Raw genomic sequence first — 16,376 nt, forward strand, 5'->3', positions numbered from 1 at the left:
ATTATGATTCTTGTGCATCCTGGCTCTAGAGTTACCCAAAGACATAAGGGCAGAAAGAGCTAAGCATGGGCTGCCAAAGCATTCTGGGATACCAGTATGAAATAAGTGAGCCCCAGTCTGAACAGAATTTGCACATTCTCCCCATGACTGCGTGGGTTTCTTCTGGGTGCTCCGGTTTCCTCTCTCAATCCAAAGATGTGCAGGTTAGGTGAATTGGCCATGCTAAATTGTCTGTAGTGTTAGGTGCATTAGTCAGGGGTGAACGTAGGGGAATGGGTCTGGGTGGGTTGCTCTTTGGAGGGTCAGTGTGGACTTGTTGGGCCGAATGGCCTGTTTCCACATTGTAAGTAATCTAATCTAATCCAAACCATGCAGACAAAGAGGCTATTGGAGGCCACTTGTGAGACTGGGGAAGGTGCTTGAACTATTCATTTGGTCTTGCTGAGGTATAGTTAAAATACTGTAGGACTGCAGAGATGAATCTGTGCAATGGCACATGGTGTACAGGACTTTATATCTCACTGCAGTGCCAAAAATGTAACCTCAAATTTCTCTTCATTATAGAAGGACAAGACAGATCGGGAAAAGAGCTTCTGGAAGACATGGTTGCAGAACCTAATAGGTGGTTCAAATACAGGATTGATGTACTGGGCTCCAGAGACCCAAACTGAGTAGGGCACTACAAATGGGTTACACACATTGGCAGTGCTTCAACCGTATCTTCTAAGCCTATTGTAGAGAGATAAGGCTTAATGCATATGCAGATGAGCCTCTAAAGTGTGTTGTGATAGAGCTGTGACCTCTATAATCATGCGATAGAGACTCCGCTTGAAGGTCAAAACTAGAGCATTTTAATTATCGTGTATATATTATTAAAGAATACCAACTGAAAGAAACACATTAAGGTCTAACTTAAGCTTAACTGAATAGATGAATCCAAACTAAAGCATTTGTGATTTCTACCACCTACAAGGACAGGGCCAAGGAAGCTTGGAAACATCACCACCGAGCCACACACCTTCCTGATTCTGATCCTTCACTTTTTTGCTGCGTCAAAATCCTGCAACTCCTTTCCTAACAACATTCTGGGTGTGCCGAAACCATATGGACTGCAACAATTCCAAAAGATGGTTCAGCACTACCATCATCAATTCAAGGCTGAGACGAGGTGGAGTTTCTTCTCTCAGAGTATTGTGAGTCTTTGGAGCTATGGGGCAGAGACTTGGTGCATTTTTAAAGGCTGGGATAGATAGTTTCTTGATCAATCTGGGAATCATGGGTTGTGGGTAAAAGGCAGGAAAGTTGATAGAGGAATGTCAGATCAGCCATGATCCTATTAAATGATTAAGTCGGCTGAAGAGGCTGAATGGCCCACTCCTGTTGGGTCACTACTTCTTATGGCCTTATTTGATGATCTTTCTTACATATTACAGGTGGAAGTATGATCCCTCCATCCTCTGGGCCAGTAACCCCATGTTACAATACCATCTGCTTCAGAGGTGTGTCGTAACATTTCATCCATTTCTATATCACATGTGAAAACCCTGAAACCGGAAATGTTGGGCTACGTTTGGCCATGTTTCAGTATTCAGTGTGATATCGTACTTTCAGGCATCTAACTGTGCCCTTAGTTCTTACTCTCTGGACTCCTTACATTGAAGTTCAGTATGTCCAATCAAGTCCAACCAAATCTTTTATTTTCTCTGTTCTGGTAATCTCTGTTTCCCACTCACTCACAAATATTTATTCTTCCAGCTTTGCCTCTCCTTCATTTGAATGTTCTCACAAATTCCTATCCTCTGCCAAAGTTTGTTCAAACACGGCCAATGGTGTGAGCAAACCTCCCCTCAGTCCGACTGGGGCTGCAATTCAGGCTTAAACAGTACAAGTTCTATCTGCTCCAGAACTGCCCTTAATTCCTCAGGAATGTAAAGATCTCCATTCTGCCTCATCTTGAAGTCACTAATACGTGGGTCTAGGAATAATCTGAAGACTGGCTGCTGGCGTGCTTTCATCTCCTCTTTTAAAGTCTGGAAGTCGGGCCTCATTCTCTTTTCTTTACTTGTCTTTGGAAGTGATATGGACTATGAGCAATTTATAATGCATACACAATTTATAGTCCTCTATAATTGTTCACCCTACTCGCTCTGAATTTGGTATAATTGCTCAATGACATAATTGCCTTTGGTATTAGGGAGCCAGTACATTATCTTGCTGAATGTAGGAACTTTGTGCAGCTTTAACTTCTTTTGTTTAACAAATTGACAAAAGGAGCTGCCGAGTAACCATGTCCTGTGGAGTTGTGTGAAATTATGTTACAGTCTTATGCTCTCTGTGTGATCTATTCAATAAGAAAATGATTGCACATCTTAAAATGAGATCTTACTAGAACTAAAACTGTTGAAGCTGTTTGGAATCACTCCAAGATAATAGGAAGTCTTGCAAATATGTTAGTGAGGTATCAGTAAGTCCTCAAATGTTCATAATGAGCACATCAGCTGGTGGAGACATCTGTGTTTGTTTCATGCATAAATTATGTGCATTCTGACTTCTGATGAGACAGAAAGCTCTGGCGAGGATATATCTATTTAGTCAATGCATGAATTCCGGTCTGTTTAACCACATTAAGGATGTTGGTGCTAAAAATATTGATTTGCCACTCCTAATTTTCTCAGGGTAAATTGAAGGCTAAAACTCCTGATCCTGCTCTGTAGTAGGTTTTGCTTACAACTAAAAGAAATACACCTTATTACTCGAGAATAACTTATTTCCCACGTGGCTTGTTGTGTAGACTTTGGTAGCTTTGTGCAAAATAACTTGCTGAAATATGAACAATTTGCTGCTGAGGAGATATGTAGAGGAGTTGAGGAGCTGAAATCAAACTGTTGAATGTCAATTCATGCACAATTTATAGTGCCTTTCAGATGCTAAAAGCAATTTTGTAACTTACAGAGCCAGGTGAGGGAATAGAGATAACCAAAAAACATGGCTACCAACAATCCAACTGCCTTGAGCCCTCCTATTAGTCCCTGCAACAATAATAGAATATAGAGGTTTTTTTTTGTTTTTCTGCTAAGACTCTGAAAATTTCAAGCCAAGTTTAAGACTCATGAGCAAACACTTGCATGACACAGGTTTGTTGACAGTTTATAAAAAGTGACATTGATTCTATTCTGCTCCAAACTTTCCTCTTGGCATCCAATAACATTGACTGCTGTTGCCTTTTGGTCTGTGCTCATCAGGCATCAGCCTTGTCTGTACATTGTCTTTATTAAATTGCCTCTAGCTGGCTGCCTTCAGTGTGTGCGTCGCAGGTAGAGGTCACATGACTATGAGAGACCAGGAAGGACATTTATACATGATTGCCTTTCAATCTGAACATCATAAACTCATAAGGGTGTACAGCACAGAAACAAACCCTTCATCCAACTCATTCATGCTGAACAGATATCCCAAATTAGTCTAGTCTCATTTGCCAGCATTTGGCCCTTATCCCTCTAAACCCTTCCTATTCATGTACCCATTCAGATGCCATTTAAATGTTGCCATTGTACTAGCCTCCACTTCTTCCTCTGGTAGCTCATTCTATACATGCGTCACTCTCTGTGTGAAAAAGTTGCCCCTTAGATCCCTTTTAAATCTCTCCCCTCTAATCTTTATAGTGCAATGGCAGGAGAGACCCTTACTCATTGCTCATCTTGTTATGTTCTTGGTAATAAATTTCATTTGTAGGTGTGTTGTCTTTTCTGTTTTTGCAAGTGCGAAGAAAGCATTTCTAAGCATTTCATGTAAACTGAATGCAAGAAGTGAAGAGCATTTTGGTAAAACATTGATGTACTTATAGGTCCTTCAGTTTAGTATTGTGTACTTGCTCCTCATGATTCAGTCTCCAGTACACTGAGGAACCTGAATATAAGTTGGAGGTTACCTTACAGAGCATCCCCATTCAGTCAGCAAACATGAGCCTGAGGTTCTTGTCACTTGTTTGTTTAATTCTCTGCTCCCACTCTGATTTCTGTTTCCTCAACCTTCTCCACTGTCTTAACGCAATGTAAGAGAAGCTTGTGGATCATATGTGGAATTTTCTGGTCTTAAGAGATCCTCATGTGTCATTGGGATTTCATGGCCTTGGGATGATTCACCTTGTGACAGTGTTGTACCATATATTAGAAAATCCCCTGTCTCAGCCATCCACATCCTCCTGATAAGAAGCAAACATCGGTGGCACAATTTAAATCTAAATGGAAGAGAAATGGATGAAAGCTAACCAACTCCATCCATAGCATGAACAATAACATAGCCAGTCAGTATGGATTGCCCTAATGAGGCTTGAACTCACCTTCTGACTTGAAAGTGGAAGTGCTGCCAAGCTAATACTCAGTCTTTCTTTTATAAAGTGAATTATAAGACGGATATTGAGTGTTCACTAATGGATGAAATGGGTTGGGAAGTGAGCTTGAACTAATGGTTTGACTCATAAAATAAGTTAGGTGAAAGGTTTGGCATTGCAGAGAGACATCTAGCAAACTCTTTTGATTCAGCTGGGTACAATTTTAATTGCTGCCAATACTATAATTCCATCAAAGATGAATCAGAGTCTGTGAAGATGACATCACACACTAGTTGCCTAGTGACGAACCTCTATAGAGCTGGACATTTAGGTCCGCTAGATTTTTCTTGTCAATGAGAATGGAATAAAAGGCTGGAAAATGGGGAATATAGATGATGTGAAATATTTTCTGTGAAAATTGACATTGTTTCAGCTTTGTTCTGATTGGTCATTATGATATGCAGATTGGTCTTTGCAGACCTAACAAATGAAGTGCTAAAAAATAAATATGGCTGTGGGATAGAAGAGAGGTCAGGTCAAAGGGCTGATGTGGTAAAATACATTGAATGAAAAGCTTAACTGTACTTTTATTCTAATTGTAGCTACTCAGTATGGACATATGGCATTATGTCATGATAATGTCAGAAAAAAATGGAAGCTTGATTTGAGTGTGTAGGGTCTCAAAGATGCTCTCTCCTAGCCTCTCTATTGGCCTACCCTCTCTATTGTCCTCTCCTATTTATTCTCTTGGCCTCTCTAGTGTCCTACACTGTCTATCATAAATGCTAATATGTTTAGTTAAGTCTGTTAATGTTCATTTACCTGAATGCAGATTTGATTTCACCACAGTGGAGTAATGTGATTCCCATCTGATTGTGCACACAGCTAGATAATACTGTACAGGAAAACCAGCAAAGGCTTGTCAATTATTTTGAAACTGCACATGCTGTTTTATCTGCTCTCTGATCAACTTGGTGTACATTTACAACTCAATGTCATCACATTGGCTTTTAATTCTTATTTCAGCAGGCCAGAGGAAATGGAGCAATGTTGATGCTAGTAGCATATAAAGTTTATATAAGTTTATCTAAGTTTAAAGAGTATGTAAAGTTTCCATTTTGGAAAGCATTCTCAGGAAAATAAATTAATGATGCCTAGTTTATGAACTATGCAGTACATGATGTAACAGTTAGCTTTTTATTGTTGTTGTAACAGATTTTGGTGACCTTAATTATAGCTGATATGAATGAAATACTTGAACACTTACAAACAAAGAATAGATTCTCATGTTTGGATCTTGTGCCACATTTAATATAAGGTACAAAGAGAGGCTGAGTGACTTTGAAGCTGACAATTTTCTTAAGAACTTATTAATTGCCGAAGAAACTTGTGCACTACTCACATAGTGAATTATTCAAAATATATCAATGAAGTTAAATATCTAAGATTGTTTAAACCCAAAAGATTCCCCTTGTTCATCTTTAACAGCTGAATTCCATGCAGTTTTTAATACTTTATGTTTTCACATAGAATATAAGATTTATTTTACAGGAAGGTCAGTATACCTTGATGTTATTTTTCTTCAGAGAAATATGCCTGCATTACAGAGAAGATAATCTCACTTTGTGAAGTTTCTTTGTTCTTGGTTATAACAGCTCAAACAGCTACCAATTTGTTTTTCTCAGTTAAAAACCGTTAATACCTTTTTATACAAGTAAGTTTAGATTGCTTAAAGATACAGGAATCAGAATCTTAACTTGCATTTCACATTCTGCAAGACTTTGTTTTTATAATCTTCTTCATCTTGGTTCATAATGTTCCCTGTAAATCATGTACCAAAGAAATGTTTGCGTATTTTTAGCGGTAGAAGCTAGGAAATATTAAACATGACTTGGGCTGGTCTTAACTTGTTTTCCTCTCCTATGCAAGACTGCTCTCCCCAAAGGTTACAAAGAGGAAGAATTACTGCAGGTTCTTTTAATGATGAGACACAAGGTTATCTATAATCAGAGTGAATTGCACAGCAGGCTTGAGAGGTGAACTTTGTGGGTGCTTCACAAAGACCCAGGAAAATGTTACCCTGTATCACCTTGTTTTAGCCTCTCCCAGGAAACAGCCTCCCAGCGTCAACCTGTTCAAACTCTGGAAAATTTTTGATTTATTTCGATGAGATTGTGTTTCATTCCTTTAAACCCTGGAGAGTAACGACCCGTTCTGTTCAAGCTCTCCTCCCAGGACCATGCTGTTTTCTTAGGAATCAATCCAGCAGAACAGCTGTTATTATTCTGAGGAATAGCTGGGCATTGGCATGCATTTGACCAAGATATTAGTGTTAAAATTCAGCAATCCACTATTGGCAGAGATCTGCTGGCAGACTCAGAAATTGCAAACAACTGAAGTGAAACAAGGCAGGTTTTATTCAGGTATTAATCAATTTAGGCTTTGTGATGATTATACCAGACCTCCATTTGGCACTTGTGTTTCATAGTGTAGTTGGCATTCACTGAAATCAAGTGACTCCTGTTAAACCCCAAGCCACCCTATTTTCAGCTTGTCCTTTTTTTTAACGTGTTCAGTTATCTGCAATTGTTTTTGCTTGGTTGGGTGCAATTTAGTCTGAATTGTCCTGTTCAAAGCTAATTTTTTCTGGCTTAAAATGTGTTGTCATGTTGCCACCTTCTGGTGAGATTCCATAACATGAAGCAGCTGTATTATTTCGATTCATGCTTTTGAATGCCAATGTGCATGTGGTTTTACTTTTAAATCAGCCACTTCAAATTTTAATGTTCATCAGGAAGGAGCGTTATTCAAAATAGGATTTTAAACTCTGTGCATAAAGCACAGTTTTAAAATGTATTTCTGCACACAAGTGGGATAGAGGTTCTAGCGTGCTGCAAAAAATAAGACTTGCATTCATTTAGTGCCTTTCACTGCCCTTGGGACATCTTGAAGTACTTCACAGCCTACGAAGTGCTTTGACATGAAAGTTACTGTTGTAATGTAGGAAATGCACATACCATATTTACACACAGTAAGTTAGCGAGATTTGAGAAGATTTGTAGCTCAGGTTGAGGTTTATTTTCAGATGTTTTGTCACCATACTATGTAAACCTTCAGTGGGCCTCCAGATGAAGGATTGGTGGTACACCCACTTTCTATTTATATGTTTGGGTTTCCTTGGGGTTTGATGTCATTGTGGTTATGTCATTTCTTCTGGTGATGCCATTTTCTGTTCTTTTTTTCAGGGAGGTGGTAAATGGGATCCAAGTAAATGTGTTTGTTGATAGAGTTCCGGTTGGAATGCCATGCTTCTTGGAATTCTAGTGAGTGCCTCTGTTTGCCTTGTCCTAGAGTGGATGTGTTGTCCCAGTCGAAGTGATGTCCTTCCTCATCCGTATCTAAGGATACTAGCGAGAATGGGTCATGTCTTTTTGTGGTTAGTTGATGCTCATGTATCCTGGTGGCTAGCTGTCTGCCTGTTTATCCAATGTAGTGTTTGTTACAAGGTCTTGTAAATGACATTAGTTTTGCTTGTTGTCTGTACAGGGTCTTTCAAGTTAATTAGTTGCTGTTTTACTGTGTTGGTGGGTTCATGGGCTGCCATGATGCCAACATATCTGAGTAGTCTGGTAGTCATTTCCAAGATGCCTTTGATGTAGGGGAGAGTGGCTAGAGTTTCTGGACATATTTTGTCAGCTTGTTTAGGTTTATTGCTGAAAAAATCTGCAGACTATGTTCATTGGGTACCCATTCTTTTTGAATGCACGGTATAGGTAATTTTCCTCTGCTCTGCGTAGCCCCTCTGTGCTGCAGTGTGTGGTGACTCATTGAAATAATGTTCGGATGCAGCTTCTTTTATGGATGTTGGGGTGATTTCTTCTGTAGGTCAATATTTGGTCTGTATGCATTGTTTTCCTGTAGACGCTGGTTTGAAGTTCTCCGTTGCCTGTTTGCTCTACTGCAACATCATGGAATGGCAGTTTGTTGTTGCTTTCCTCTTCTTTAGTGAATTTTATGCCAGTAAGGATATTAGTGATGGCTTTGGAGATTTCCTCTAATTTGTTTTGTTTAGTGATGACAAAGGTATCATCCACATAGCGGACCCAAAGTTTGAGTTGGATGTTTGGCAGACTGTTTGTTCGAGTCTCTGCATTACTGCCTCTGCTAAGAACCCAGATATCTGAGAGCCCATGGGTGTTCTGTTGGTTTGTCTGAAGGTTTTGTTGTTGAAAGTGAATTGTGTGCCAGAGGAATGGTGGAGACTGGTACAATTGCAACATTTAAGAGTCAGTTGGATGGGTATATGAATAGGAAGGGTTTGGAGGAATATGGGCCCGGTGCTGGCAGGTGGGACTAGATTGGGTTGGGATATCTGGTCGGCATGGATGGGTTTGACCAAAGGGTCTGTTTCCATGCTGTACATCTCTGTGAGTCTATGACTATGTCATCCAGAACACAGTAAGTTCCTCCAAACAGACTTATGATAATCAGCAGATAATTTGTTTCTGATTTTGGTTATATGAATATTGCTTTTAGCAGCTTCTGGAAACTTGGGATGGATGTGGACTCAACTCCACATGAGTTAAATTAGTATTCATTAACCATTAAACAATGCACAAAAAGATGGTAAAGCCGTGTTTCATTATTACCTTTTTCCAGCAGTTCTCTGTGTCATGTGATCTGACATAATTGTGACATAGCTGGAAATGTGTTGCTGGAAAAGCGCAGCAGGTCAGGCAGCATCCAAGGAACAGGAAATTCGACGTTTCGGGCATAAGCCCTTCATCAGGATGCCCGGCTTATGCCTGAAACGTCAAATTTCTTGTTCCTTGGATGCTGCCTGACCTGCTGCGCTTTTCCAGCAACACATTTCCAGCTCTGATCTCCAGCATCTGCAGACCTCACTTTCTCCTCGATAATTGTGACATAGGTCGTTGTTCAGTAGCTATTGATAGAGCATCATTACAGTTTACCCTTTACACTGCCTTGGTTGAGAGATTAGTCTTGACTGTAACTGTACTTCAAAAAATGTTCACTACAAGTGGGCTACGATTTCACATCAAATGTAAATTATATGATTATGCTTTGAATGGTGCACACTTCCTCAGTTCTCTACCAGATTAACTGCCTTGATTTTTGTCTTCTTAGAATGGAAATCACAATCTTTGACCAACATCAGTGATCCAGCCAACTGAATTGCAAGGAAAGTAGAGGTGTGCCATCCATGGTCAGATGGAATTTGAATGTGATAACAGTGATCATCAAATCCTGCTAGGCCACAGCAACCTGAAAGTAGCAACGATAGGATTGCAATAGAGGAAGGGCTACAGTATTCTTGTTAAATAGCAAATTGTAGAAGAGGGTCCACGTAAGAAAATGTTGAAGGAATTACCTTTGATGCTGATCTATGTCTGGGTATGCGATTTTGCAGTGGTGAGTATAGGAATGACCAAAGTTGGTAACATTAAAAATGGAAAAACAATAGTTTTCAATAATGAAACAAAATGTGTAGATGGAACTGAACAGTTTGCATGGTCTGCTTTTTTTGAGTTTGGTGTGAAGCAACAGCTGAGAGGTAGGAGTTGAGGTCCAAGGTATGTAACTACTCATGATAACCAAGATGACGACTGGGTCTTGCCAACATGAAATTACAAGAAATATTTGGCTCATTCAGGTCTTGATATCAACAGGATTCTGGCGAGGTCAAGGTGGATTTTGGCTGCCCAAATGCCAATATCAAATTCACATTTCTGGATGATGAGGTAGTAGCAACCTGAAAGTATTTGCAAAATTGGAGTTAAAATTTGAAACGGTAGACTTGATTTAATTGTCCAAGTGAATGGCTATTACATCTGTTACAAGTCTCTCCCTGTGCTATTGTAATTTAGGTGATCAATTCAAACTGTGACAGTGTGCTCTGTCCAGCATGGCCTCAAGGAAAACCTTTAAATTCTGCAGAAGGTGTACAGAAGAGCTAGTAGAATAATATATGAGGATTGAGTTATGAAGAATGATTGGACCAAGTTGGGGTTCTCAGTCTAGAAGGCAGAAGGGCAGGGTATCTTGCTGACAATAAGAGTTAGGCTAGAACCCGCCAATGTACAGCTCCATAAAACTAACTTGATATTCAGGGCAAGAATGCACAGTCTGCTCAGGGAGATTTGAAACAGATGAGGTCTTCCGTCAATCGGCCTGATGAGCCAGGAATGATCTTCCAGACATGATAAGATAAGAATTCTCTATTCCTGAGATGCTGCCTAACCTGCTGTGCTTTGACCAGCAACACATTTGCAGCTGTGATCTCCAGCATCTGCAGATCTCATTTTTTACTCGAAGAAATCAGTATCTGCAATTGTTTTCAGAGCAGTTATACCAAGTAACTGAAAATTAATACCACAGCAGAGACCATGTGCAATACCGTCCTAAACTGATAGGAATGTAGTGGAAACTACAAATGCTGGTGATCTCAGCCAGTCAGGCAGCGTCCAGTCAGAGAGCAAGCTAACATCTTGAGTCGAGATGACTCTTCCAGCATCCGTAATAATTTGTCCCTCAGAATGCAGGGCAGTCTTTTTGCACCTTCCTTGTTCTTCTCTCTACATTTATCAATGTTATGTTTATACACCTAATTGCCTAAAATTAAGCTAATCTTCTTCATTTTGTACATGGTCTCCCCATCGGAACTGGAATAGGCCATTCAGCCCCTTGAGTCTGTCGCACCAGGCACTGTGATCGTGACTACTCACTGAGTTGTTTTGACTGCTGTCCTATCCACTTGCAGATTACCCTGAACAAGTTGTGCTTTGCGCCATTAAACTTTGACTAACTTACTGTCAGCCAGTTGGAAGAAGTAGGATTGAATCCTCTGTAGATAACCGATGCCAGGAGAAAAAGTAAAACATAACAAAGAACTGCCAATACTGGAAAACTAGAAGAGAAACAGAAATTGCTGGAGAAACTTGGGCAGCATCTGTGGAGTGAATGCAAAGTTAACATTTCAGGTCTAGTGATCCTCCTCCAGGAGAAAAAGCACCAACAACTTGGAAAGATTTTATTCAAACCAAGATATTGAAAAAAAAATGGTTTAATTCTGCTTTTCTACCCTTTGACAATTCATAAAGGCTGCACAATACAGTGAGATTCTAACTAGGCTACTCCCCAGCGATGAGAAAACCACAAGACATTGGATTGTGCGCAATTTTGGGTCTCATATCTCAGGAAGGATGTACTGGTCCTGGAGCATGTTCAGAGGAGGTTCATGAGAATGGTCCCAGGAATGAAAAGCTTAACATATGAGGAATGTCTGAGGACTCTGGGCCTATATTCGATGGAGTTTAGAAGGATGAGGGGAGGAGTCTAATTGAAACATACAGAATACTGAATGGCCTGGACAGAGTTGATGTTGCGAAGATGTTTCCATCAGTAGGAGAGATTAGGACCCAATGGCACAGTCTTAGAATAAAGGGAAGATCCTTTAGAACAGAGATAAGGAAAAACTTTGTCAGTCAGTCAGAGGGTGAATCTATGTAATTCACTGCCATAGAAGACTGTGGAGGCCAGGTCATTGAGTATACTTAAGACGGAGATAAATATATAGGTTCTTGAGTATCAAGGGAAATAGGGTTACAGGGAGAAATTGGGAGAAAGGGGTTGAGCAACTTATCAGTCATTATTGAATGGGCTGAGTGGCCAATTTCTGCTCCTATGTCTTATGGTCTTATGGAATGCAAGTAGAAATGGAAGTTAATGGACATTGAGTAAAAGATTCTTCGAGATGGAGAAATTTGGCCTTTGACCTGAAATTTGCTGGTTTGGTTCAACATCATTCACAGAGGCTTCTGTCTGTCTTTGTGAAATGACTGATAATTAAGCTGGTATGGAAGATTTCATACTTCTCACCTTGCAATCAGTTCTAGTAACCCAATGTGAACAAAGCATCAAAGCCTTAACCATTTGTGATCAGACTTCTGGATTTTTGCCATATTTGATGTTGATAATGGATTGTGATTTCTGAACTGGCAATCAACATAAAGATGGACAGCATGATGCTAGTTCACCCCAAACTTTGCATGTAATTGTTCAGGACTGCTGCAAAATCTAATTTTAGGGAAATAAACATGGTAACTTGTTGCTGCTTGGATCTCATGCTGCCAAATCCAGATAAACATAGAAACACAATTTATATAATGGCAAAAATGAGGACTGCAGATGCTGGAGAGTCACAGTCAAAATGTGTGGTGCTGGAAAAGCACAGCAGGTCAGGCAGAGTCTGAGGAGCAGGGGAGTTGACGTTTCAGACATATGCCTTTTATCAGGAATGTGGGGGAGAGAAGGGGGCTGAGAAATACCCACCCTCCTATTTACCTCTCAGCCATCTTTCTCCCCCATAACCACCACCCCCAACATTCCTGATGAAGCTGAAACATCGATTCTCCTGCTCTTTTGGTACAGGGTCAGTTAGATCAGATGGCTGGTTTGCAATGCAAACTGATGTCAACAGCGTGGGTTCAGTTCCTACACTGGCAAAGGTTTCCATGAAGGTCTCTGTTTCTCAACCTTTTCCTTCACCTGAGGCATGGTGACTCTCAGATTGAGGAGGAGAAAGTGAGGTCTGCAGATGCTGGAGATCAGAGCTGAAAATGTGTTGCTGGAAAAGTGCAGCAGGTCAGGCAGCATTCAAGGAACATGAGATTCAACGTTTAGGGCATAAGCCCTTCTTCAGGCTTATGCCCAAAATGTCGAATCTCCTGTTCCTTGGATGCTGCCTGACCTGCTGCGCTTTTCCAGCAACACATTTTCAGCTCTGACTCTCAGATTAAGTCAACTACAAGTCATCGCTGTCTAATGACAGAGCAGCCCTAGGATCTGTGAGGACTATGGCAACTTTATTTTTACCTTTAATTGCACTGTTGATTGGAACTGTTCTCTACGGACAGTTCTCATCAGTCAAGGTGGCCCCAGTTTGCAATCTATCAGGGAAAGACCTTCCATTCTCCTGGACAGCCTTCAGGAGAACCTGTAGAGAGACACTGCTGAAGTGTGATGCCATGCTTTGCCAGGTCTCTGACACCTTTCAGAGTGGTCAGCAAAGGTCAATAGGTTTCTCCTGAGCTGCAGATAGCAAAGCGTTGTCTGCATGATTTGTGAACATAGTGCCTGGATGTTGGAGTCCGGTAGGTACCAGCAATCTTCAGAACATATTGGCCAGAACACGTGGTGTTTTGCCCACACATTTACATGGAATCAACTGAGAAGAGAATGTAATTTCATGCCACAACACATCTCGTCCCCAGTGGAAAGTCCTTCTGCTTTAACGCCCACTTCCACAAAGTCTCAACAAAACAAAATTCGTTCTCCAGTCAAGTGCTTAAATAAGACATTGGGCAAGGTTTTGCATTCTGGGTTGGAAACCCAATGTGGGAACCAGATGGGTACTGAACTTGCATCATGTTGGGAGCAGTAATCAATATCAATTACTGTTGGATTGGCCAAATCGAAGTATTGGGCATCCAATTAAGGACAGTGAGCAGACTCTCAATGATGAAGGGCCAATAAGAGGCCTTCTAGCGTTAAAGTAGCTTCGAGCATTACGCTGCTTATCAGTGCAGGTGTGTTTACCGTGTGCAAAAGAGAGAGAGGGCACCTCCATCTTAAAATGGCCTTTTCTGCATTTTCAAAACATAAGTGAATATAAAACATTTACAGTGTAACTCTCCACTGAGCATAACTAGTATGGTAGTTCCAGAGTAGGGAATGAGGGTATGTTGTGAATACCTCAACATGATCATAGGGAGGAGGCCCGGTGGACTGCTTTCTCCAGATAGCTGCTGTGCTTTTGATGCCACAGTAAATTCAGGTCAATCAATGGTTTAACTGGCCTTGGCATTGATGTCACAAGCTTCAGAGCACAATCCTTGCCTGAAGCAGCTACCAGGAAAATGACCAGGATTGGGGACCATTGTAGAAATCTAACATGTCAATGAGCACAGGGAAATTCCGCATCTGCAAGGTTTTGTTCCCACCTCCACAGTGGCATTGCAATCCAGCAGAACATTTTTCATCCTGTTAACAGCAATACAAATAATACGTTAATAAGTTTGTAAAATAACATGCAAGTTTGCCCTGGAGTGCACCTGCACTTTTGTGGGTCTCTGAAGAAAAACTTATAGAAATACATGGACAAAATTACTTAAATTTTTTGTGAAACTTTCTTCCAAGTGAATACTAAGCCACTTAATTCGTAAAGTACATTGCGTCTTTATTTTATTGCCCTAGTGAAAGTTCCTCATTATTGTGAGTGATTTTTGATATTTTTAGATCTTAGCCCTTCACAGCAGAGCCAGTCAAAGTAACCTAAAATATGACCTCTAATTAAAACTTAGTTCAACAGCAAAACTTTTCGATGAAATTATACAAAAAGTGGCTGGATATCTAGGCAAATTCTTAGGACAAACTTGCCTGTTGATCTTAAATCGTGTGAATGCTTAGCCAGTGGTCTGTTTGCAAACTAGGGGAAAAAAACGGGATGCACATGTCTCCCTGATGTGTCCTAATGCCTTCTACAATGATTTGGATCTATGCTTTACTTTTTGGCATTGTAAACTTTCTAAGAAACTTCACAGGACAGCCATCAAACAAACTTTGACACCAAGCCACGTGAGATAATAATACAGGGGACCAAAAGCTGAGACAATGAGATAGGTTTTAAGGAGGCCAAATGTGGAGCTAGAGGTACAGCGGAACGTGGGGAGATAATTCCATGTTTATTGTCTTGGTGGTTGAGCCAGCAATGGTGATGATTCTGATCTGAATTTTGTCAGTGTGGACTGTAATTTCAGTGTCAAACAAAATGTGGTCCTCATCTGGCAACATTTAATGATTGCAAACTGGCAGTTAAACAAAACTGAATTTTCTGGCTACTCAGCCTTAATCTCGTGAAAGAAAGAGAACAGTCAAACCCAGAACATTTCCATGACCCAAGTTTCAGTGCAGACTTGCTGTGCAATGCTGGGTGCAGGGGTGAAAAGGAATTGGACTGTAGGAATATGTAGAAAGCAGGAAGTGCTAAACCTGCGCCCAATTCACTCCCCTCGTCTCCATCCAAGGCCCCAAAAGATCCTTCCACATCTGACAGAAATTTATCTGTACCTCTACCAATGTCATCTACTGTATCCGTTGCATCCAATGTGGCCTCCTGTACACTGGGGAGACAGGACGCCTCCTTGCAGATGGTTTCAGAAAACATCTCTGGGACACCCTCACCAACCAACCCCATCACCCCGTGGCTGAACACTTCAACTCCCCACCCCACTCCATCAAGAACATTCTGGTCCTGGGCCTCCTCCATCGCCAAACCCCCTTACCACCTGATGCCTGTATGTAGAACGCCTCATATTCCGCCTTGGGACCCTGCAACCACATGGGATCAATGTTTCCTCATTTCTCCTCCGCCACATTATCCCAGTCCCAAGCCTCCAACTCAGCACTGCCTTCCCAGCCTGTCCATTACCTTTCCCATCTATCTGCTCCACCCTCCTCCCTGACCTATCACCTTCTCCCTCACCTTCATCTACCTATTGCATTCTCAGCTACTTTTCCCCTAGCCCTGCCCCTTCCATTTATCTCTCAGCCCCAGCCCACAAGCCTCATTCCTGATGAAGGGCTTATGCCCGAAACATTAATTCTCCTGCTCCTCAAACGCTGCCTGACCTGCTGTGCTTTTCCAGCACCACGCCCTCAGTCCATAGGAATATGGCCTGAGTGCTGGAATGTGAGAGGAAAGTTACAAGAAAAGAAAGGGACTGTCTCTGTGAAAGAAGAGGAACCGACAGAGGTAATGTAGGTGACTATAAGCTAGTCTCTATATAAATATTGTATCAGTTTCATAATTAAAGAAGGCATAAAAGAATTATTTGACATGGTGATGTATAACCAGCCTATCCCACACCAGAAGCTTTAAGCCATCCATCTCCAGTGACTTCTGAGATTATGCTGTTCACTGTGCGTATGCTCTATTAAGATGCATTTGCAGTCTTTGTAGTGTGAG

This window comes from Hemiscyllium ocellatum, chromosome 24 (assembly GCF_020745735.1).
Source record: "Hemiscyllium ocellatum isolate sHemOce1 chromosome 24, sHemOce1.pat.X.cur, whole genome shotgun sequence".
Taxonomy (NCBI): Eukaryota; Metazoa; Chordata; class Chondrichthyes; order Orectolobiformes; family Hemiscylliidae; genus Hemiscyllium; species Hemiscyllium ocellatum.